The 24,437-nt window shown below is 40.7% G+C and overlaps 1 protein-coding gene across 2 annotated transcripts in view; it reads left to right on the forward strand.

The window, feature by feature from the left end:
• Window positions 1-24,437, forward strand: part of clcn2c (chloride channel 2c) — a 611,909-nt gene that overhangs the window by 491,657 nt on the left and 95,815 nt on the right. The gene's annotated exons all lie outside the window — the stretch shown is intronic.

Consider the following 24,437-nt stretch of genomic DNA (forward strand, 5'->3'; position numbering starts at 1 on the left):
TTCATGTTTAATCCACGCAAAGAATGGCCTCCTGACACAGACATTTACATTCTTCTTGAGATACACAAAAGATGAATGATACGGAGGGCAGAACTGGAAGTTTAAAGCATTCTGTTGTACAAAGGTTAAACACCTGTTTTAGAAACAAGAGGAATTGAGGTCAAACTTGCCAATAAATTGCCCTTCCTTAGAAAACCTGCAGACCTGTCAAAATGCTTGCCCTTCAGGACATGTTGGGCAATAAAACATTACATCATTGATGAATTTACTATTCTGCTACATGAATTTAATAATCTTTACATTAAATATTAAAATGCAATTAAAATAAGCATTCCAAGATATATTGAATCACTTAAGGCACTAGAGTCTATTCACATTTTGTAAACTCTTTTTGTACAGGTATAGGTGGCACTGGCTAGGCCAATATTTATTGCCCATTCCTAATTGCGTTGAGAAGGTGGTGCTTATCAAGGGCCTGTACTGCGCTGTATTCTTCTATGTTCTATGTTCTATGTTCTAGGTGGCACTGGCTAGGCCAATATTTATTGCCCATTCCTAATTGCGTTGAGAAGGTGGTGCTTAGACATCTTCCCCAGCAACTGTAATCCATCTAGTGCAGGTTCACTGACAGTGCTGCTGGGAAGGGAGTTTTAGGATCTTGACTGCATGACAGTGAAATAATTAGCAGAGAGGTTGTTCCACGCCAGTAGAGTAGGGCTTGGAGGTGAACTTGAAGGTACTATGTTTCCATGCACCTGGTGACCATGTCCTTTCAGATGGTAGAGGTTGCAGGTTTGGAGGCGCTGGGAGCTTTGGATTATTGCAATGTATCTCCTAGAGAGTACACACTGCTGTCACTGTGCTTTGTAGTAGAGAGAATGAATGTTTAAGATAGATAGTGGATGGGATGTTGATCAAGTGAACTGCTTTGGCCTGAATGGCCTCGAGCTACTTGAACATCCTCATCCAGGAAAATGAAAAACATTCCACAACAATCTTGACTAATGACTTATAGATAGTGGACAGGTTTTGCTAAGTCAGGAGACAAAAGTGAGGACTGTAGATGCTGGAGATTAGAGTCGAGAGTGTGGTGCTGGAAAAGCACAACAGGTCAGGTAGCATCCGAGGGGCAGGAGAGTCGATGTTTCAAGCAAAGGCCCCTCATCAGGAATGAGGCTAGTGAGCCGAGGAGGTGGAGAGATAAATGGGAAGAGGGTTGGGGCTGGGGGAAAGGTAGCTGAGAGTGCAGTAGATGAATGGAGGTGGTGTAAAGGTGATAGGTTGGAGGGGAGGCTGGAGCGGATAGGTGGGAAGGAAGATGGACAGATGGGACAGGTCATGAGGGCAGTGCCGAATTGGAAATTTGGAACTGGGATACTGAAGAGCTTCAGAGCAGAGGAGACGACCTGGGGGTTGCAGTGAGAGACAGTCACTGAGATCCTTGTAGAGAGAGGAGGAGAACTTCAAGGTAGGCATCCTTGGAAGAGGCTTCGCAGTGAGATTAGAATCAACTAGGAGAAAGTGAAGACTGCAGATGCTAGATATCAGAGTCAAGAGAAGTCAGGAGGTGAGTTACTAACCTAAATTCTTAGCCTCTGACCTGCTGTTTACATTACATTACATTACAGCGTGGAAACAGGCCCTTCGGCCCAACAAGTCCACACCGAACCGCCGAAGCGCAACCCACCCATGCCCCTACATTTAGCCCTTACCTAACACTACGGGCAATTTAACATGGCCAATTCACCTGACCTGCACATCTTTGGACTGTGGGAGGAAACCGGAGCACCTGGAGGAAACTCACGCAGACACGGGGAGAATGTGCAAACTCCACACAGTCAGTCGCCTGAGGCGGGAATTGAACCCGGATCTCAGGCGCTGTGAGGCAGCAGTGCTAACCACTGTGCCACTGTGCCACCTTGCCACCCACTAGTCACAGTATTTATTTAGCTGATTCAGCTCAGTTTCTGATCAATGGTAACATTAGGATATTGATCGAGATGGGTTCAGAGATGATAATGAATGACAAGGGGAGACATGGTTACATTCTCATTGGAGATGGTCATTGCCTGTACTTGGATGGCACTAACACAGCTTATCATTTATTAGCCATGTTAGATTTGTCCAGATCTGGTTGTACTTGGGCATGGACGGTTTCAGTATCTGAGGAGTCATGAATGGTGCTGAATATCATACAATCATCAGTAAAAGAACTCACCACTCCTGACCTTATAATGGAATAAAGGTCATTAATGAAACAGCTGAAGGGGATTTTTTTGTCAGGGACACTACCTTGAGGAAATTTTTCATCAGTGTCAATGACCACAACCATCATCTTTTGTGCCAGGTATGGCTCCAACCAGCTGAATGTTTTTCCCAGTTCCTATTAACCTCAATTTCTCCAGGGCTGCTTGTTGCCACGTGGTTAAAGGAGCCTTGATGTCAAAGGCAGTCACTCTAGTCTTACCTTGTAGATTCAAGAACAGCTTCTTCCCCTTGGTCATTAAGCTTGTGAACGGATCTCTCAGATTTCAGATTTAATGTTGACCTTGCTTTTTGTGCACCTGCTCTGCAGCTGTAACGTTGTACTCTTCACTCTGTTCTATTACCCTCATGCACTTTGTATGGTGTGATCTGTCTGTACTGCATGCAAAACAAAACTTTTAACTGTATCCAGATGTATGTGATAATAATAAATCAAGCCAAATATATTAAACAAATTTCTATTGCTCTTCTTAAACTTTCCATGTTCAAAGATTTTATAAAGATCTGTAGATCAAGTTCTTAGCTAACCATACAGAGAGTTTCAGTCTATGGATCTGAGTTACTCCCATATGGTGGCATAGCCTTGTTCATTGTCTAGCTATCCTGACAAAGCCAACCCATGCACCGCAATGGCTCCTTGTACCACCCAGCACTACTTAAGCCTTAATCTCAGGTATGTCCTAAGGTGTTCCCTTCATTTACTCATTTTCATACTGCGCATTTGCATGTGATCAGCTTTTCCATGTGTATATATATCTATTGCATTTATCTTTCCTCCTCCATTGGTGTCTCAACCAGCTCAGTGCTATTCAACAGTTTCACAGGAATCAAGTCTCACCTGCAAGAATTTCCTTCAACTCAGCACCCAACATACTACCGTTATCTTGTTTGTTTCCCGCTAGGAATCCTCAGTCCCTGATTTAATTCCTTTCCATGGCTGTTGATGTTGAGTGAATCAGACAGAGTAGAATGCTATTTGACTCTGAATGAGCCACATCATAACAAACACCAAAACAGCTGCTTTAAATAGTTACAATACTTTTAATTTCAACATATTCAATTATCCATCAGTCATCTTGCCATTTATAAATTGCAGTTCATCCAAAATTCTGCCTACATGTACGTAGCCCACACTGTCTTGTTTTTTCTATTATCCATATCTTTGCAAACATTTAATGAGCTGTCATTCCTCAATGCATCAATTGTCCTCAATGAAAGTTTGCTGAATATTTCCAATGTTTGTAACCTTCTGCTGCTGTGTTCCAGCATAGGTCCTAGGTTCTTTGCTTGTTAGACCATAAGACATAGGAGCAGAAACTAGACCATTCAGCCCATTGATTTTGCTCTGCCATTAAATCATGGCTGATATGTTTTTCAATCCCATTCTTCCGCTTTCTCCCTGTAACCCTTGGTCCCCTTGATACTCAAGAACCTATTTATTTCCGTTTTAAATATACTCAGTCAGGTGGTCTCCACAACCTTCTGTGACAACGAATTCCATCGATTTACCACTCTCTGGCTGAAGAAGTTTCTCCTTATCTCCATTCTAAAAGGCCTTCCCTTTACCATAAGACTATGCCCTTGGGTCCTAGTTTCTCATACCAATGGAAACATTTTCCCAATCTACATTGACCAGGCCACTTAGTATTCCGTATGTTTCAATTAGATCCTTCCTCAGCCTTCTAAACTCCATCAAGTATAGACCCAGAGTCCTCAAATGTTCCTCAAATGTTAAACTTTTTATTCCTGGAACCATTCTTGTGAACTTCCTCTGATCATGCTTCCAGGGCTAATACATCCTTCCTGAGATATGGGGCCCAAACCTGTGCACAGTACTCCAAATATGGTCTGACTAGAGCCTTATAGAGCCTCAAAAGTACATCCATTTGTTTATATTCAAGTCCTCTCAAAATAAATACTCTCATTGTATTAGCCTTCCGAATTACTGACTCAACCTGGAATAGGACTCCTAAGTCTCTTTGCACTTCAGACTTCTGTATTTTCTTCTCATTTAGAAAATAGTCCATGCCTCTATTCTTCCTACCAAAGTGCATGTCCTACGGTATTGGCTGGAAGTTAGAAAATCTGATCAAAACTCCTCCAGTACACAAAGCTCCGGCTTGTTGTAATTGGTTCCCCCAAAACCTTTGTGACCTCTTTGACCTTGGTTTCCACTATTCTCTGAAGCCAATAGCTGCTGGGTTCTGTTTAATTTAGTTTGGCCAATTTTCTGTCCAATTTTGGGCCTGTGGTCACTTGACCACATCAAATTTCTCACTAGCCACTTCTTTTAGGCCCTAGATTAAGTTTATCAGGACCTGGAGACTTGTCAGTTCATAGCTCCATCAAATTGCGCCGTGACATAGTATCTGCTTTCTCTCTACAGATTCTGCCAGATTTACTGAGTTTTTCCAGCAATGTTTTGCTTTTGCACAGTGGCACTTCCCTGATGCATGTTAGTGCAAGGTTGTCAGTTGCAATCTGGGATGCCATTAAGCAATATTTTTGAAGGTGAAGGATCAAATCGAGTATAGCATCTTTCCGATGAATATTCGACTACTTCTCTGCACTATGAGGCTGTTGGCTGTGTTTTCTCCAGCCTCCTCTATTTTGTGAGGTAGTAACGGTTTCCATCATGACTGCTAACTGTCATTGATTATCAAGCTCTGAAGACAGTATTCCTCTCCTGGGGTAATGATTCCAGTGACCTTGTGGTGGTATAGCCTGGAAATAATCTCGACATCAGGTTCCCGACCTTCAATTGAATATCTAGTCTCAATTTGTTCTTCCCATTCCTATTCCCACCACCCAACAACATGTCAAGTTGTTGTAACTCCTTACTTTGAAACGTTTTTGTTTCTTATTGACATGACATGTCATGCTGCTGTCCTCTTTGGTGTCAAAATCCTCCACAAAGCCTACTTCATGAATCTTAACTTCAGTCACCAACACAAACCTTTCCACAGCCTTTTCCAGTGTTCGATTATTTTTGTGAGTGTGATTAATTTGAATATTTGTTAATATATTATTAGTGTGAGTTTAAGTCATTGAATTAGCTCTTCTTAATTAGAAAGGCGATAGGGGCCTTACAATTTGCTTTAGTATTGACTGAGGACACGACTAGGCACAGCTGTAGTTAATCATCTGCCATCACTGACTGTCACGGATCACACAGGGATAATGGTCACTTGGGCAGGGCACTTTTGCATGACTGGTGCCTGTAGAACTGTATCCTAGCAAGGAACCAATGCCTGCAGGAAAGGAGAGAACAAATTAATGAGAACCTTTTAAGGACTGAGAGGTTTTTATAAAACGCTTGCTGACAAATTACAGCAGGTGCAGATTAAAATAACTAAAATAATGTTATGCACTGAAAGCATAGAACATAGAACATAGAACAATACAGCACAGAACAGGCCCTTCGACCCACGATGCTGTGCCGAACATTTGTCCTAGCTTAAGCACCCATCCATGTACCTATCCAATTGCCGCTTAAAGGTCGCCAATGATTCTGACTCTGCCACTCCCACAGGCAGCGCATTCCATGCCCCCACCACTCTCTGGGTAAAGAACCTACCCCTGACATCCCCCCTATACCTTCCACCCTTCACCTTAACAGGCGGACTGTTTAGTGCAGAGAACTCTGGGCTAGGCACACTCACTGTGGAAGTCTGAAACTTGCTTAAGTGGCCAAATAGAGAGACTTAATGTGGACTCCACCAGAAATGTTTTAAACCTGTATCAGCTCTTAGAGCACCCACAGATGACGGCATCACCAGGGGTTCTGGGCAGACCTTTCAAGGTCCAGGTGTCTGGGTACAGCAGCTGAGAAAGTCCATGCGCTGTCCTTGAGCATTGTAGTGATGACCTGTGCAGTGTCAAATTGTTGGAACATTTGACTGTTCAGTAGCAAGAAAACATTCATGGGAATCTTTAGAGATGTCGGTTGTAGTTAACGTGGCCTTTAGTCCTTCAGTGTATTCCAGCAGCGTTACAATTCAGTAACTGAACTGACCTCCCCTTATACTGCAACATCACTTCTGTGCAGGGGCATGTAATCGTCCCATCCATGCTTATCTCCTCTTCTTTCAGTTGTCTGGTTCAGAGAACCTTCTCTGAGGGTAGGTAAAACACATTGCCCATGGAGGAGGCCATAGCACTATGAGGCAGATCCTGAATCTATCATAGTTGGAATGAGAATCAAACTTTGTTCTGTTGGCAACACTCTGCACCATCTGATCCACACCAACAATCCAGCAACCTATGCCAAACACCCCCAAAATGTCTGAGATAACTTCTCTGTGCGTTGTTATCGTCCTCAAGCTATGGGTAGTAATGATAGAGACTCCAATTTCCATTCTTTTATGTGGTTGGACAGGAATCTCCTTTGCTTTTACCACTTTCCATTGGTATATATTAGAAGCATTTAAAGATGGGTATTCACTCTGATTGACCATGTTATGAGTGGACCTTTGTTAATCAAGTTCTAGAGTGGGAATGAAATCTGAAGCTTCTGGCTCAGAGGCAGGGATGCTATCCACTGTGCCACAAGACTTTAACAATCATTTCCTTCACAATTCCAATAGATGAAAAGGAATTGAGTTCTTCCCGGAACAACCTCCTTTATTCTGACTGTATTCTTCTCCTACAGGAGTTACATTCTCCTCCCACATGAGCCTGAATGGTGTACATTGCACCATCTAGAGAGCCTGTGATTGGTGTCACCAAACACATGAACCCCAGCTGTACCACATGGATGCCTATGTAGCAGAGAGGAAGCTACCCCTGTTGTTAATGTAAATGATCCAAAAATATTCACAAATCCTACTTTTATTTTCAAAATGCTGCATAAGACAGGAATGCAAGTAAGGAGGTAAAATCCCATACTAATGGATTTTTACAAAAACAAGGTGAGTAGGGTTCCAAGAAACTCAATAAAGGCACATTTAACAAGTATAGCAATGACATTTACACTTGAGATTTCTATCCATTTTGTAGAAAAGGGTTGATTATTTGAGTCTCATTTGAAGTGTAAACAATGCAGTTCACTGTACCTGGCTCACTGAGCAAGTGTCTCCACCTTCACTTTCTTTTCACCATAAATTGTGGTCAAAGTTTGTGCGAAGATTTGTAGCTCGGGTGCTCGTTGTTGTGGTTCTGTTCGCCGAGCTGGAAGTTTTTGTTGCAAACGTTTCGTCCCCTGGCTTCACAGGAGGCTCCCAAGCACTGATGATGTCGCCTAGCCAGAGGACGAAACGTTTGCAACAAAAACTTCCAGCTTGGCAAACAGAACCACAACAATAAATTGTGGTGAAATGAAACTGCTCATCATTCAAGAGAAATATTTTGCAGTGACGTGGGTCATTTTTAAGTTGAGCATTTAAAGTAATTTTGTTTTGTTTTATAAACTGCACATGTATTCCACTTGGACCATGGGTAGCAGTGGGAACTGATTGCTCAGTACTCATTATGTTCACTGTGTATAAAAGTAGGAGGGCTTCAGGCAGTCAGATTTTGCCATTGTTTTCCTGCTGATAAAATTGCCCTGAATTATAAGATCTATCACTAGGAGAACAAATTACTTTCAGAGGAAGCTGTGCATGATAATGAAGCATTAGTTTTGTATGAGTATCTGACCATATCAATCCATTCCTTAAAATAACTAATAAACATCATTAGTGTTGTGTTGTTTATCCATGTATTCTGTTCAAACCACCAAACGTTTAACCGTGTGATCAACTTATAATTTAGGTGGCAATTATACTGTCAGTACTATTCTGAGAATGGTATCCACTGGTGGTGAAGTGCAGTAGGAGGTAAGAAGCAGGCATACTTGACTCTGACTAGCATCAAGGTGGTGACCGTGGAGGAAGCCTGAATGTGAGCACGTATGACAATAACTTCAATTTATATGTTATGACTAATTTTAATAGAGCATGGGTGAAACAGTTTGCTAAAGAATAATAAATTCTTATGAATATTAACTGATAGGCCACTATAAAACGGACTGGGCGGAGGTGGGTACTGCAGATGCTGGAGATTAAAGTCAAGATTAGAGTGGTGCTGGAAAAGCACAGCAGGTCAGGCAGCATCCGAGGAGCAAGAAAATCGATGCTTCATGCAAAGCCCTTCATCAGGAATGATCTTGTTCCTGATGAAGGGGTTTTGCCCGAAACATCGATCTTCCTGCTCCTCGGATGCTGTCTGACCTGCGGTGCTTTTCCAGCATCTCTCTAATCTTCACTATAAAATGGAGTTATACTAAGCTAGTGAAAACTTGAAGCGGTATGTAATGCTCTTCCACAATAAGCTTATAGCACTAGGCTTTATCATGTCTGAGAGCTGGATCTAATCATGGGCTTCAGGACCCTGACATCAGGACCATTTGAAGGTCCCAAGCCCATGGTTGCTTGGCAACAAAACCAGTTCAGCAATTATCTGGGACACAGCCCCCTGATTGGTCGATACCGTATTAAGGATATGGATGTGTTCTGATGTTGCAGGTTCCATAAAAGAGTCTGAGTTTCTAAGCTGTCCATATAGCCCATTGGGAGAAGTGGACCCTAATGAGGCAGATTAGGGGCCACAAAGGTGGCTGAACATGGAGGTGCCCTCTGAGCTGGACATTTAAATAAAAAATTTGAAGGGCGAAGCTGATAGGTCCCTTAAAATAGAAGGGAATCCTCCTCCTAGTGAATAATTTTGGTTCCAGGGTGCAGCCTTCCCTGTTTGCAACTCTTTGTTTTGGCTCTGATGATTCCTTATCCAATGTGCTCCTAACCTTCCCCACGTCCCCTCCAATCCCAAGATACCAATGAAGCCGCAAAAGAGGCTCTGATTGGAGCCTTGTCAGTGTTAGTTTGCTGCCAGCAGGTGGGTGATCATAATTCTAGCTCACTGCTAGGGAAGGTTCCCTGTGATGGGAATGCAACAGAATCCCAACATTGCTTCTGAAGCCACAAAGATAAATCATGGGGCCTGGTGTTTCTCCTGGTTCTGGGCCCCTTACATCCGGCAACACCCTAACTTTTCACTTTGACAGCTCTTTAATGCCTCTTTTCCAATGCATTTTGGCTCTCAATCATTAGATGATGAAATCAGGTAGTAATAACAATACCTTCTGTATTTGAGTAGACTAATAGTGTATTTAGACTCAAATCAAAATCAAATTAGAATAATTCATCAATATTCTCAATTATCAACACTCCACTAAATTTGAAGCCACAACTCGAGAAGAGCATTAATTTCTTAGACACCACAGTATTTAAAATTGCCCAAGACAATAGGCATAAGTTATCAACAAAGGTTTTTATCAAAATAATGCTCAGATGCTTTTACACAAAAAAACTGTTACCCTAGACTGATGAATAACAATTTATGTATTTCCATCACATCTAGACATTTTAACCAGTTACTACCCTATTCACTACATCTCAGATTTCAATCTTACATTTAAGTTTACTGATTGATTGATTGTATTCATTAAAATAGCACACAACATATTATTTCCCATATACTAACTCTTGAATCTTAGCAGATAAAGCTTGAGATTCCACTTTCATTTTGAAGGAATTCATTATCTCTATAATTTCAAAATTTCTTTGCCTCCAGGCAGAGTATTCCATTAGTGCTTTTCACTTACCAGCCACCATCCCCCAACACCTTTCCCCCTCCCAAACATTCCAACTGCTCTCTTTCTTCCCAACCCTCTACAACATCCACTTTCTTTCCAAGACTTAATGCTACTTTTTTCCCGCAATCTCCTCCTTTAGTGTACTTCCCTCAGCTTCCACAGCCTCCTCCTTTCCCACTGTCCTTCCCTTCCAGCCCCTCTGTTCTCTCCCATCTCTTGCAACCTCCTCCTCCCCTTCTTCCACAACCACCTCCTCTTTGGTCTCTGTCGCCTCCTTGCTTCCTCCACACACCTTGGCATCATCCCTGCAGCCCCCGCTAATCCACATGTCCTATCTCCCACACTACAGCATCCACCTTTCTTCTGCCCTTGCAGTCTCACCATTATCTTCCCCAACCCCTCCACATCGCAGCCTCTTCTTTTCCTGCCACCTATTTCAGTCTTCCCCCAGCCTTGCAACCTCTTCCTTTCCCTCTGCCCTTGTCTCACAGTTTCCTCAGTCCAGAAAGTCAGGTCAGACTTTTGTGTCTACCTGATTTTGTGGATTTATAAGTACAGTTTGGTACAGAAAATCAAATAGTTGTCAAGTAGATACCACAGTACCAAACCAGTATGTATACATAGAGGTTCATTAATACATTGCTCAATGGTAAGGCTTAATGGCTTTATCTGGAAACTGTGTGTATTTTAAACCATCGCTGTTCCAATGTGGTGGGAAATTCATAGAGAAGGACATTATATCAAATCATTTCCAATGTAGCAAAAAACAACATTTTCAAAATCAACAGATCACAGCGACCCCCATGAAAATGAGGAAATTAAATTGCTTGGGAGAGCAGTTTCATACATACAAATTGTGGCAATGTTGATTTATTTAAAAATAGATAATGGTTGTCAGAATTTAAATGAAATGGAATGAATGACTGGCTGAATGTCACTGTTAACTAATGGGTGTACAGAAACTCTGAAAATATAGTAATTGTATAGAAAACACCAACCCCGACTCCTTTACTAAACTCAAAGGTGCAGTTTCCCCATCCTTGCCCCAGAGGAAAATGAAATGCTATAATATGATAAACTCTGGATCATGGAAATGAAGAGAAAAAATGCAAAATGATATTTTATTTAATCATTTTTGCTTGCTTTTGTTTTGAAATAATATTGTTAAACATATTTGCAAACGTAACAAAAGTCATTTCAGGCTTTAGAAAGAGGAAAAAAATGTACTTTTATTCCTGAATATTTAATATCTTCCCGTCAATGTGAGTTATTTGTTGCAGGCATTGAAAATTATACAGATTCCAGATCAAAATATTTCTGAGCTCTAAACTCCATAAAAACTGCTTTAGTAATTGATTTCCTAAGTATGACTTCTAATTTCAGAAAGAAGTAATGAATAAGCCCAGGATCTGGAGCTACATGGAGGTCATGTTTACATCTGATTTCAATTGCCCAAGAATCTAAGCCAGTTTAAACATGGATGCCCATTTGAAATCTGTTAGACATCTGTTTATGAAGCTTGAAGGTTTTCTGTAGCATTGTGAGTTTGTTTTGAGACAAGATACTGTCATTTATATTGAATTGCACAGCAGGCATTTTTAAAACTAATATTACATTTTTGAACAGTCAATTATATAAGCCTCAATAATATTTTGTAAACATTCATCAAATAGCACTGTAAGGAAACATAGCACTTACAATTTCAAAATTATCCTTACATTTGATGATTGGTTATTTGTGTGGACTAATGTCTCCCTAAGGTAATTGAACATAGAATTTTAAACATAATTCAGTAGTAAATTCAAATGAAAGTTTGTTATACTGCAACCAAAAATAAAATTACTATAAGATATCCTATAGTAATTGAATATATGAAAAAGTAACATTTGTAATAGCACGTGATTATAGTTTCATTGGATTGGAGTTGGCAATAAGAAAAATTGAGGTTAATGGTACTCAGTGTTATAACAGAATAAATCTGACAGCACCATTTGGAATTCACATGTGTAAATCCAAGTTACTGTCAGAGATTCTCTGCTCCTCCATAGGGTGCATTATTGCCTTCATCACTCATAGAGTGAGCATTGAAATGACTCCAACTGCATGAACCTACAATACTTGAACAAAGTTTCACACTGGAAAGCAGTTAAAAACATTAGGCCAAGTGTGTTAAGAATCAGTGAATGAGTTTTTAATGATAAATGATGGGATAATGAGTGTCAAACAATCATCTATCCTCAAACTGTAATTTTATACATGTGGAATGTAGTTTAAAAAGTCACAGTTTGACTGAATAGATGAACTGAGTATGTAGAGTACCTTTGGGAACAAGTGAAGGCCCCATTCCCTTGCTGATTGTACCAGCGTAACACTTAACATTCTCCTTTTGATTTCTGGACACCATTCTCTATGACTCCTGGTTTCAGAAAGAAAACCTAACTCTTACATACTGCTCACACACAGTTCTGCTGAGGAGTGTGACCTGGATCTGTTTTCGCAGGTTTTTCTGAGATACCTGCACAAAATGGCTGTTTCCAACCAGACTTTATGCAGTACAAAAACTGACATGGCTATTATCCCAAATTATCAAATTATACTTTCATATTGCATATTCATTTAGCTCAGGTCTGGAGCATTGTCCCATCATTGTCTTCTAGCCAAGGTAATTAATAGCTAACTGCCTCCACAATTTTCTTGAATCAATGCCATTCTTTCATGGTTTGTGAGCTAAGAAGAGCTATTGATGCCTTGAGGGAAGCCATTGTCATTGAGTTTCTGATTACCCTTGTGGAAATGCATTTGGTTTCAAATGTTTCTTGTTATTGATGTTCCCTGAAAGCCTCGCAGCTGCATGGTCATTCCAAGGTTCCATGCATGTGAAATGTAGTTGGCATTGCCAACACATTAACTTCCAGATTTGGAATTCGATGCCATGCATGGACCTTGGAGGTCCACAACCAAAACCAAAAATTAGAAGGCATATTGTTTGTGATCCTTCATGAGGTAAGTACGGTCTTGTTCTAACCATAGTTTAACCCACAAGAGAAGTCAAGTGACTTAGTAAGCAAGTTTAAAAGTTCCCTCTGTGTCCATTTCTAAAATGAGATTACAGTTTGTAGTAAAGTATATAATGTTATTATTACACATTTGCAACATACATGACTGTTTCATCTCCGTATGCAAGACTGTCAAAAAATTTGTGGCCATGCACATACAGTGACTTAAGAGATCCATTTGTACTTAGCCTATTCAAGAATGTCTGGGTTAGTATGTACATAACTTTGCTTAAAAATACCACATTCCAAAAGTTATTGAAATCCTTGGGAGGGAATTACTTAAATCTTGATATGCTACCTGATTAAATCTTGGTTTTAAAGTACTTCACATGGTAAATTATTTTTGGGCAGCAGCTCACTATATATGTAAAGACTATGATTGTTTTTAGTAGAATTTTACTCATTGTAAATAATGATGATGTATTATTCATATGTTTTATATGTGTGTTAGACAATGGTACAATCTCACTTTGGAAGGATATCAAAGACTTTTGAGTAATGTCACGTAGATTTTAATATCCAGTGGAACTTTCAACAAGGTGACATTCCTTCAGTTGTTTTTCCACTTTGGAGTATCAGGCTAGACTTTGGACTCAGGCATACAATTACATACAAATAATAGATCGAAAACCATGAATGTTAACAATTGAACCAAGCCAAATGTACCTGCCTATTATAGGCAACATTTAGAAATAACACATTGTAGTTTCCTTTTTCCTCTACTGATTTTTTCAGTTAAATGTAGTAGAAAAAATTTGATAAATGTCCCAGTTTGTGTTGTATTTCTGGAAGGAAATTGAAACAAAAATCACTCTTTTAGCTTATAATTCCCTTGGATTTATATTATGTTGTTTATATTATTTTATTTATTTTATTATTATTTTTATATTAGGTTTGTATTAAGTATATGGCAGTGGTTTACTTTGAAGAACCAGTTACCTAAAATATTATTTTGCAACATACAAGATGGTGTCAATATTTTAGTATGAACCACACAAAGCTAGGATTCTAATAAAGCTCTGGATTGTAAAATCAGAAATGTACATAATTTGTTGAGCTGAGTTCTTCTGAGAGATGTTCAATTGTATTTCTGTCAAATGTAATCTAAATGTCAAATGTTAAAGGAATGCCTGGTCAATCTGTTATGTCCTTGAAATAATGTGAGTAATGGTTAACTGTTTAGGGTAAGAAACAAATTTCACCCTATATTATTTCTTCTGCATCACATTGATTAAGCCTCACAAAAAATTGTTTATTCAAGTATTTTACTATTGAAATACAAATATAATTGATGTGAGCATACAAATCTATTTCTAGTGTATTTGCATAAAATAATATGCATACATTTGTTCTCCCTCTAGTGCTAGTTAGCAACTGAATGAACAATTGAAAATGAAAGATTTTCTTTAGCCCTTTTCAAGAGTTTAGGATAACCCAAAGCTCTTCACAACTAATGAAGTCCTTTTGAAATGTAATCACTGTTGTGATATCAGGAAAACAGCAACCAATTTACACATAGCAAGGTACCACAAATAACATTATGCTAATGAGCAGTTCATCTGTTTTTTGGTGAGGAAAATCATCCTCTGAACAAACCAAATGTTGTTGCCACAGACGGTCATTATGACAATAAGCATGTTAATTTTATTTGATTTTTAATTTCACAATTAATTTGGGAACTCAATACCCTATTAAATTCAGTATTTTCGAAAAGTGATAAAAAAGCTCATTGGTTGAAATAAAAAGCCCTTCCCTCAGAGTGATGTACTCATCCCACCCAGTTCAGGTGTGCTCACAGCCGTACTCAATACCCTATTAAATTCAGTATTTTCGAAAAGTGATAAAAAAAGCTCATTGGTTGAAATAAAAAGCCCTTCCCTCAGAGTGATGTACTCATCCCACCCAGTTTAGGTGTGCTCACAGCCGTCTTCATCTCCTTTATGCATTTGTTGTTACAGCACAATAGAAGGAAACATTGGTCAATCCTCGAACAGAGAGACTCAGGCTCAACTTCTCCATCTTGGTGAATGCCCAAACATAAACATCCCCTTCTTAATAGCCCTCTCTGTCAAACCCATAGCCTCTGTACCTCCATAAGCCCCCATGCAACCCATCTACTTGAGTCTTCATTTGCACAGTTTACCCTTCCCTCCTGCACATTCACCAGCCCCAGACCTATCAAGCAAAGCATACCAGATCGAATAATGCACTGTCATCCTATGGTGCCACTTACAATTGTGGACTCCCTCCCACATAAATGCACCCACCCCAACCCTCTCCAATGATCTGTCACCTTTTTTTAAAAAATTCATATGATGTGGATGTCACCAGCTGGCCCAGCATTTATTACCCAGTTCCTCTTGGTGCAGATAGACCCATAATTCTGTCAGGGATGGAATTCCAGAATTTTGACCCATTGACAATGAATGAATAGCAATATATTTGCAAGTCATGATGGTGAGTGTAATCAAGAAGAATTTGCAAGTGCTGGTGTTCCCATGTATCTGCTGTGCTTGTCCAAGTAGATGATAATTATCATGGGTTTGAAGATGCTGTCTAGGAGCATTAATTAAATTCTGCATTGCATTATGTAGAAGGTGCATATTGCTGCTGCTGCTGAGTATCAGTGGTGGAGGGAGGGTGCCAGTCGAGGATTGCATTGTCCTGGATGGTGACAGCTTTTTGATTGTTGTTTGGAGCTGCATCACTCAGACAAATGGGGGTATTCCATCACACTCCCGACTTGTGCCTTGTAGATGGTGGACAGGCTTTGGGAAATCAGGAGGTGTGTCATTCACTGCAGAACTCCGAGCCTCTGATCTGCTTTTAGTCACTGTATTTGTCTGGCTAGTGCAGTTCAATTTCTGGCCAATGTGCATTGATAGTGGGGGATTCAGAGACAGTAATGCCATTGAATATGAAGGGATGATTTTTCCTTGGTGGAAATTGTCACTGCCTGGCACTTGTGCAGCATGAATTTTACTTGCCACTATTTAGCCCAGGACTTGCTGCATTTCGACATGGACTGCTTCAATATTTGAGGAGTAATTAATCGTGCTGAGCACTGTTCAATCATCAGTGAACATCCCTATTTCTGACCTATATGATGGAGAGCTGGTCATTGATGATGCAGCTGAAGACAGTTTTGCCTAAGACACTACTCTGGTGAACGCCCGCAAAAATATCCTTGAGCTGAGATGACTGACTTCCATCAAACTCAACCATCTCTTTTTGTGCCAGGTCTGACTCCAGCCAACAGAGTTTTCTCCATGATTCCCAATAACTATTTTTTATCGGACTCCTTGATGCCACACTTGATCAAATGTGGCCTTGATGTCTAAGGCTGTCACTGTCACCTCACCTCTGAAATTCAACTCTGTCCATGTTTGAACCAAGGCTGTAATGAGATCAGGAGAAGTTATTTTTGACTCGGCTCATATGATCAATAATTACCAGACAAGGTTTTATACCAATTGACAAAAGTTTCATGACCATCATTAGATCTTTAATTCCAGATTTTCATTGAATTCAAAATTCCACCATTAGCCATGGTGGGATTCAAAAGCTGGTACCTAGAACATTACCTGCTTCTCTGAATGATTAGACCAGTTACAATATCACTGCACTATCGCCTCCCCCTAAAACTTGTACATTGAGTTGTCTCCACTGCCCTCAGCACTATACTCCCCTTCTGCATCCCAGCACTATAACTCCAACCCTCACAATAAAGTTCCCCAATCTCCATCTCAATTGGTCCCTGATAATCCCCCTTAACGTTTAGTAGATGCACTCCCAGGACAGAACATGCCTTAACTGACAACCTCAAACAATGAGTGACTAGACCTTTGACTGCTATGTGCACAGCTCCCTGACTATATTACCATGAGTCCCCAGACTGGTTGCGCCGGACCCACAAAACTGACTGGCCCACTCCCCAGATTGTGAAGGTACAGACCCCTGACACTGACCACCTAGACCAGCTGCCCGACTACCCTTGACTTGATCTGCTAAATGAAGAGTTTCTCCTGGGCTTGACTGAACCTGCTTCTCTTAGATTTTGAGATATGGCCATGTGCTTGAAGCACATGAACCCTCAGATTTTCACGTCATGCGTTCTCAGCATTTACTTTCTACCTAGTGGGTGCAAGAATGGTATACTAATGAGGTAGTAATCAGGGTTATAATGATCGATACTCCCCATTAATAGGCCTGTCACCACTCACTAGTGAGAATGTTGGCCCAATGTCCAAGACTTGGTCTGAAAATGCAACTTTTTGCTCTTGATGTGGAGAAGGGTTTCATTGGATATCTTACTTGATTTCCAAAATTTCTCACCATAGATGTTATAATAATGGCCTAGGAAGATTCTGCTCCTTAAATAGTGAAATCTGTCATGCAGAATATTGCTAAATTAACTTTTTGGCTGACTATTAGATCAACAGCGTTGACCAGCCTGTGGAGGCAGTTTACTAATTTCACCAAAATGTATTAGCTTGCTAGTGTTTGTTACAAAATCAATTTCAATATTCCAATGCTGTTTCCATATTGTTTTACTACGATAAGTGTTTTGTTTTTTTTATTCTAAGAGTGATTCCATTTCACTTATCTGTATTGTTTAACAGACTGTCTCTAGTAGATGTATTACTGCCTTCTATACAAAAGCACTCATGTTGTTGCTAAGTAACCAATAAGAATTACCCAGCATAAGCTGTTTTTTTTTGTAGATGGAAGAAATTTATTTTGGTTAGTTGTTCAGAATGTGGCTCAAATATTATTACCCTGAAAGTTTTGGAGACAGGATTTTCTGGGTAGAGATACAAAAAAGTCATAGCTACTGTGACACCAGTAAAGGATATCTTTTAGTTCTGGGACTATATTGAGAAAATAAGCTGATCTTTGCAAGCAGCATCAACAGTTTTGAAATGAGGTTTGGATAAGGACAACATAAAGAAGCTATGACGAACTATTATAGGTCATTGATCATGCCTCAGCTGGGGTTTTGTGTCCATTAACATCACATTTTAGAAAGATCTCCAGGCCTTGTATAGATTTGCCAGAATTACACAAGGCATAAGGGAACTCAGTAATGCAGAGGAACTGAAAAGGCTGGGGTATTCTCTAAATGAAAGAAAATTAATGAAAAACCTTCATCAGAACAGATATCCCATTAAAAGCTAAAGCATGGGGTGAAAACCAGTACTGTGGGCTGTTGATCCTGGAAGCAGGAAGGAAACTTACTTACGTGGGATAATGGTATAATGAAAGCACAACATGTTACTGCCCTTTAACGGCATTAAATTCTAGAAGGTCCAAACTTGGCCTCCTTGTCCTACTATTGACTGAAGACCTTAAAAGCACAATTAATGACCTGATGGCCTACTCCTGCATAGGCTGCAATTATCTCAGCTTCAGTTGGTACAGAGAGTGCTAGTCTCCCTGACGGTTACCCATTGTGGATGGGCAGTCAGCTGGGGAAGGGGGCTTGGATGGTATCCTTTGTTCTGCAATAATCCATGCACATGCCAGAGATTCGACAGAGGGCAGGAGGATGGTTGCAAGCCAAACTCTGTCAAACTTGCTTCAGACCCCATTACCACCTCCTACCTGCATCCCTTAACCTGTGCGACCTCTATTCCTAATTTCACTTGCCTTTCCTGTGGTAACTTCTCCACCTAGGTGCACTGAAGGTGTTGTACAACAGTAGCTACAGCCTCCTCCATGGCACTGTCACGTGCTAGAGCTGCCTAACTCTGATTGGTTGGCACCTTTTGACAGCTAGCACTTCCTCAGTCGAGGTCCTGATATGGGTGAAAGCCTTTCAAACACCAATTAGCTGCCTATACGGCAAAAGAAATGGCTGGATTCCTCACAATAATTGGGGGGAGGTTTCTCTCAATTAATCACTGCTGCATTCAGACTTAGTCTGAAAACGGGAAGACCCTTTCTCTCTCCATAAATGCTGTCAGACTGAATATTTGCAGCATCTAAACTTTTGGTGTTAATTGGAATTAGCTGAGGCCCAAGCATTGATTCTGCCAGTACTGCTTCAGCCTCCCAACCCAAGAGTGACCTACTTAATCCTACCCTCTGAGTTGGACTTAATGAAATCTCTTATGGTGGGAAACATGGCAATAGACTTTATCTTAATTGAAGGAGAAACCCTGTGCCAGTTTCCTGGTGACACATGTTAATCATTCTCATTTATGAGCCAATTGGTACTTGAGGGGAGGGTGTGGTGGTGGGGATGGGGGTGCAAGCAGAGATGGACCACTAATGTCCAGCCACCACATCCTCATCCACCCTCCCCCATACCTGCCTCAACCATGCTGAAACTCTAGCAGTGATCATCTGTGTGTCTTCATGTTATTTCATTTTATCAATTCCCTCTCCTACAACTCTCTCCACCCCCCACTACCCTCTGTGGAGCTGACAGGAATCCTCTGCTGTTTCCTCAACTGGTGGATGAGACCTTCATCATTGTGACAGAATCCCAGCCTCTGTTACTCATACACTAACCAATTCTTATTCATTGCTACTCTATTATTTCTAATCTCATGAGCTCTGCTCTTGTGTAACAACCACTTGTGCGGTACTTTATTGACTCCCTCTGAAAAATTAAAATATACTTTAAAATCCAATATATTAGTTTGTGAAAGTACAATCTTTCAAATGGTGACAGAAACATATGACAGTGAAAAATGTCTATGGACCTACTTCTAATAAACCATGATTAATCAAACTGGAAGTGGTGATTATCTAAGCTAGTAAGTGTCTGGCTAATTTACTTTGCATTAACTTCTGAATGTTTAAACCTCAAGAACAAATAAGGGATTGTATCTCTCTGGCTCTATGACTCAGTGACCACATGTGGACCGACTTGGACACAGAATGGAAAACAATTGAGCACCATGTTATTTCATCCTATTATTTTGCATCATATTAATTCCAGGCTGTCACGATTCACTGAGGTAACACACTGGAAATCAAGCCCTGCTATTCCTGGAGTTGTCACAAAAGCTAAAGATATTTTAAAATAAGTGCACAGAATTCCCCAATTTGCCTTATTTATGGATCCAAATGGATAAAAAGCATGTATCAGGTTTCTGTACTTTTTTCAAGATAATTAGGCTTTAGCCAACTGCTAATAGTTAGTGTATAGCACGAGGCAAAAATGAGGACTGATGAAGGGCTCCTACCCGAAACATCGATTTTCCTGCTCCTTGGATGCTGCCTGACCTGCTGTGCATTTCCAGTACCACTCTAACCATGGACTTTACGAGGCAGAGTTTAAAAAAATGTCTATTCAATTCTAAAGTTTAGTGACCACCACTTAAGTATTTGGGTAGCCTTCCTGTCTTTTCTGCTGAGAAATCTTCCGTCATGTGAACAGGAATGTATAGTTTCACTTGGTATTCCAAATAAACTGATAAAGTGACAATAGACAATAGGTGCAGGAGTAGGCCATTCAGCCCCTCGAGCCCACACCGCCATTCAATATGATCATGGCTGATCATTCCTAATCAGTATCCTCTTCCTGCCTTATCTCCAGAACCCTTGATTCCACTATCTTTGAGAGCTCTATCCAACTCTTTCTTAAGTGAATCCAGAGACTGGGCCTCCACTGCCCTCTGGGGCAGAGCATTCCACACAGCCACCACTCTCTGCGTGAAGACGTTTCTCCTCATCTCTGTCCTAAATGGTCTACCCCGTATTTTTAAGCTGCGTCCTCTGGTTCGGCACTCACCCATCAGCGGAAACATGTTTCCTGCTGCCAGAGTGTCCAATCCTTTCATAATCTTATACGTCTCAATCAGATCCCCTCTCAGTCTTCTAAACTCAAGGGTATACAAGCCCAGTCGCTTCAGTCTTTCAGTGTAAGGTAATCCCGCCATTCCAGGAATTGACCTCGTGAACCTACGCTGCACTCCCTCAATAGCCAGAATGTCTTTCCTCAAATTTGGAGACCAGAACTGCACATTGTACTCCAGGTGTGGTCTCACCAGGGTCCTGTACAGCTGCAGAAGAACCTCTTTGCTTCTATATTCAATCCCTCTTGTTATGAAGGCTAGCATGCTATAAGCCTTCTTCACTACCTGCTGTACCTGCATGCTTGCCTTCATTGACTGGTCTACATGAACACCCAGATCTCTCTGTACTGCCCCTTTATCTAAATTGATTCTATTGAAGTAGTAATCTGCCTTCCTGTTCTTGCCACCAAAGTGGATGACCATACATTTATCCACATTAAACTGCATCTGCCATGCATCTGCCCACTCACCTAACTTGTCCAGGTCACCCTGTAATCTCCTAACATCCTCATCACATTTCACCCTGCCACCCAGCTTTGTATCATCAGCAAATTTGCTAATGTTATTGCTGATACCATCTTCTATATCATTAACTTCTATATCATATATCAAAGTGGTATTATTGAACGATTATTTGATCACAAACACAGTCCTTTGTTCAGTGTTTGGCATGTCTGTAGTGTAGCATATGGAAAGACTGACTTCAAACAACATTTTATTCATCAACAAGAAGTACTTCTTTTCCTGAACATTGTGATATATGTTATAATGGTATATTTTGTTTTTAATATATAACTACATTACAATCTTGAACATTATCTGCTCGTACTGTAAATACCTATTAAATCTAGTGGAGCTATTGAACACAAGCAGTTCTCAGCCTGGAATTATCTGAGTTCCATTCTTTATTCTTTGAAGGTTTTCTGTATTCAGCTTTCCATAAGTGATTTGTAATCTCTTAAAACCCTTGACATGACCTAAAGCTGTGTGAGCTGTCAATTGAACATTGTGTTGAACATTGGCTGCTGTCACTAATCTGTACATCAAGACTCAAAATACACTAGGGAGAGGGCCAGAGAATGAATTCATCCAAAACTTCCCTAAAACACCCTGGAAAATGCAATCACAGGACAAATAAGTAGAAGGAAAATTATCCCGCTTCGTAGAATGGGCAGAATCAGTGATGAGCTGCCTCTTTGATCTAAGGAGGTTCTTTCCTGTGGTTGCAGCTCAAAAGCTTACAACAAAAGCTTCCTTTGGCTGGGGGCCTGGGATGCCAGTCGTGGGCCTTCTGCAGTTTTTGCTGGGAGCTGGGCCTTTCAAGGTTTTTACCAGACCAGGGCCAGGCAGGGGAGGAGGGAGCTGCAAGAAGGATGTGGAAGGAGGAGGCTGCAAGATGGGCTGGGGTAAAGAGGTGAGAGGAAGCTAATAAAGGAGAGAGCAATATATAAGACCTGTCAGCAAAGAAAGCTTCAGCTATGTGGGAGCCAGGAAAATCATGAATTCCTTATCAATGAAGGTCGGATCTTTAGTTTAAGGCTTCAGTTAAGGAGCTACCATATGAGGAAACATATAGTGGATTATATTGTAATGGACAGTTTGTGTCAATCAAATTTAAATCTGAGATTGAGATCTGAGATGCTATTAAAAAAAAAATAATGCCTGCCTGGTTAAAATGTTACAATCCTGCACCAGTCCCCAGGCAGAGATTTCCTAGACTGGGCAATAGTGTCCACAGGACATGCTTGCTTTTCAATTATAGGTGGTGTCTGAGCTCTCACAACTGGAGACCAATAGGAGGCCACCCAGCTCCAGCTTTCATTTAGGTAGGAGAGAGAGAGGAATCTTCCTCTTGAGGTGTCCTGTCTGCAACTTTAAAAATGTTTAAATTAAAACATAAATTTACCAACCCATCCACCATTGTAGAGGTAGAGCAAAATTAGAGGATGATTTGTGGCTTCAGCAGGGACCAGTTGGATGGGGATAGCCTCAAAACCTGGCTAGAATGCTAAGTCCCTCCAACCCCAAGCCAACACCCCCAACCCCCACCATACCCTGTTTCTCAGAGGAACAGGCCTGCCTCCTGGTGTCTTGGTGGGCCCACAGGCCAACTGGAAAGTTCCAGGTCTTATATATTGCTCTCTCCTTTGTTAGCTTCCTCTCACCTCTTTACCCCAGCCCATCTTGCAGCCTCCTCTGCCCTTAAGTTACATTGATTAGCTAGCTACTGCTTGTGTGTGAGTGGCCTTTCTAAACCCCATAGCAGCTTCAGGAAAATGGGCTGGGGGGAATGATGATTCCAGTACCTGACACACAAGCTGAAAATGGGTATGTACACAGCCACCCACCTCTGTGAGAGTGAGAATTCAGCCCCGTGTTGTTTTGAAAGAAAAACAGTAAAAGACATGTCACTGGTATTTTCTGATGATTAAATCTGTGCTATTTGCACTTTGTACTTGGTACCTATGTTGTGATATTTAATTGATTTAAAGATCTCCATGTCAGAAGTATAAGTACACTGACATAAATAGATTTTTAAATAGGTTAACAAATCATAAAATTATCTGTTGCCAAATGCTGCAAGTATTGATTGAATTTTTTTCAGAAAATGGAAAAATGCTGGAAATATTCAGCGGGTCAGGCAGCATCTGTGGAGTGAAGCAGGTTTCACGTGTTAGGTCAGGGTGACCTTTTGTCAGCAATCATCTCATCCTGAAACTCTAACTCTTTCTCCCCCCACAGATACTGCCTGACCCATTGAGAAGTTCTTGAGTTTTCTGTTTTTATTTCGGATTTTCAACATCCACAGTAGTTTGCTTTGTTTGATTATTTCAGGAAATGTTATTACCTGTCAGAATTGAAGTTCAATAATTTCACTTGAATATAATGAATGACTGGTTGTACCCTGACTATCAGTAATAGCAGTATCAATGACAAAATGTACAGGTGATGTACATCAGGTGACCCAAATTCTGAGCAAAGGGAACTGTCAAAACTTTCAAGGGTTGAATTCCAAGCTATTAACTTCCCAAATAAACCCTTAACACATTCGATTCGCATTCCTTATCCAGCATTAACCTATTTAGTGTACATCCTTAAAATAATACTGTGGGATATGGGTCTATGAGGTAACATGTAGTCTAGTCATTTCTTCCTCACGGCAAGCAGGCACTACGACCCAGGTGGCCTGAGCATGTATAGGAATTCATCCTCTGGGTTAATGTGAATGATAAGAGTAAGTTGCTGGCACTGGCTACACTGCTATTCGCATCTTACCCAATGAGAGAGAATAAATTTAGGGGCCTCTGCCTCACGAGCAGTACGCTTGTCAAAATTCTGGAAAGGGAAGGGGTTGTCGGAGTCAGGTACAGGAGAATAGGGTAATTGGAACGCCAGTGAAGTCAGGAAAGTTACTTAACTTTATTGGCAGCCTCCACTAAAGAATTCCTGAATGGGTCAGACCTAGTACCTTCCCTGTATGCTAGGAACTCGGTTTGAAGAGACTGATCCAACAGGAAACTGTTGCCTTTTGGGGTCATGCCAAGACACCTGAAAATGGGCCTCACAAATTCACCAGTAGGATTTCACACAGGCCATCCATCAGAGTCTGAGTCTGTCTTGCTCCTGAAATACGTTTTAGCAAATATGAGTACGGAAACAAGCCTGTTAGCCCTT

The sequence above is a fragment of the Chiloscyllium plagiosum genome, chromosome 13, assembly GCF_004010195.1.
Source record: "Chiloscyllium plagiosum isolate BGI_BamShark_2017 chromosome 13, ASM401019v2, whole genome shotgun sequence".
Lineage (NCBI taxonomy): Eukaryota > Metazoa > Chordata > Chondrichthyes > Orectolobiformes > Hemiscylliidae > Chiloscyllium > Chiloscyllium plagiosum.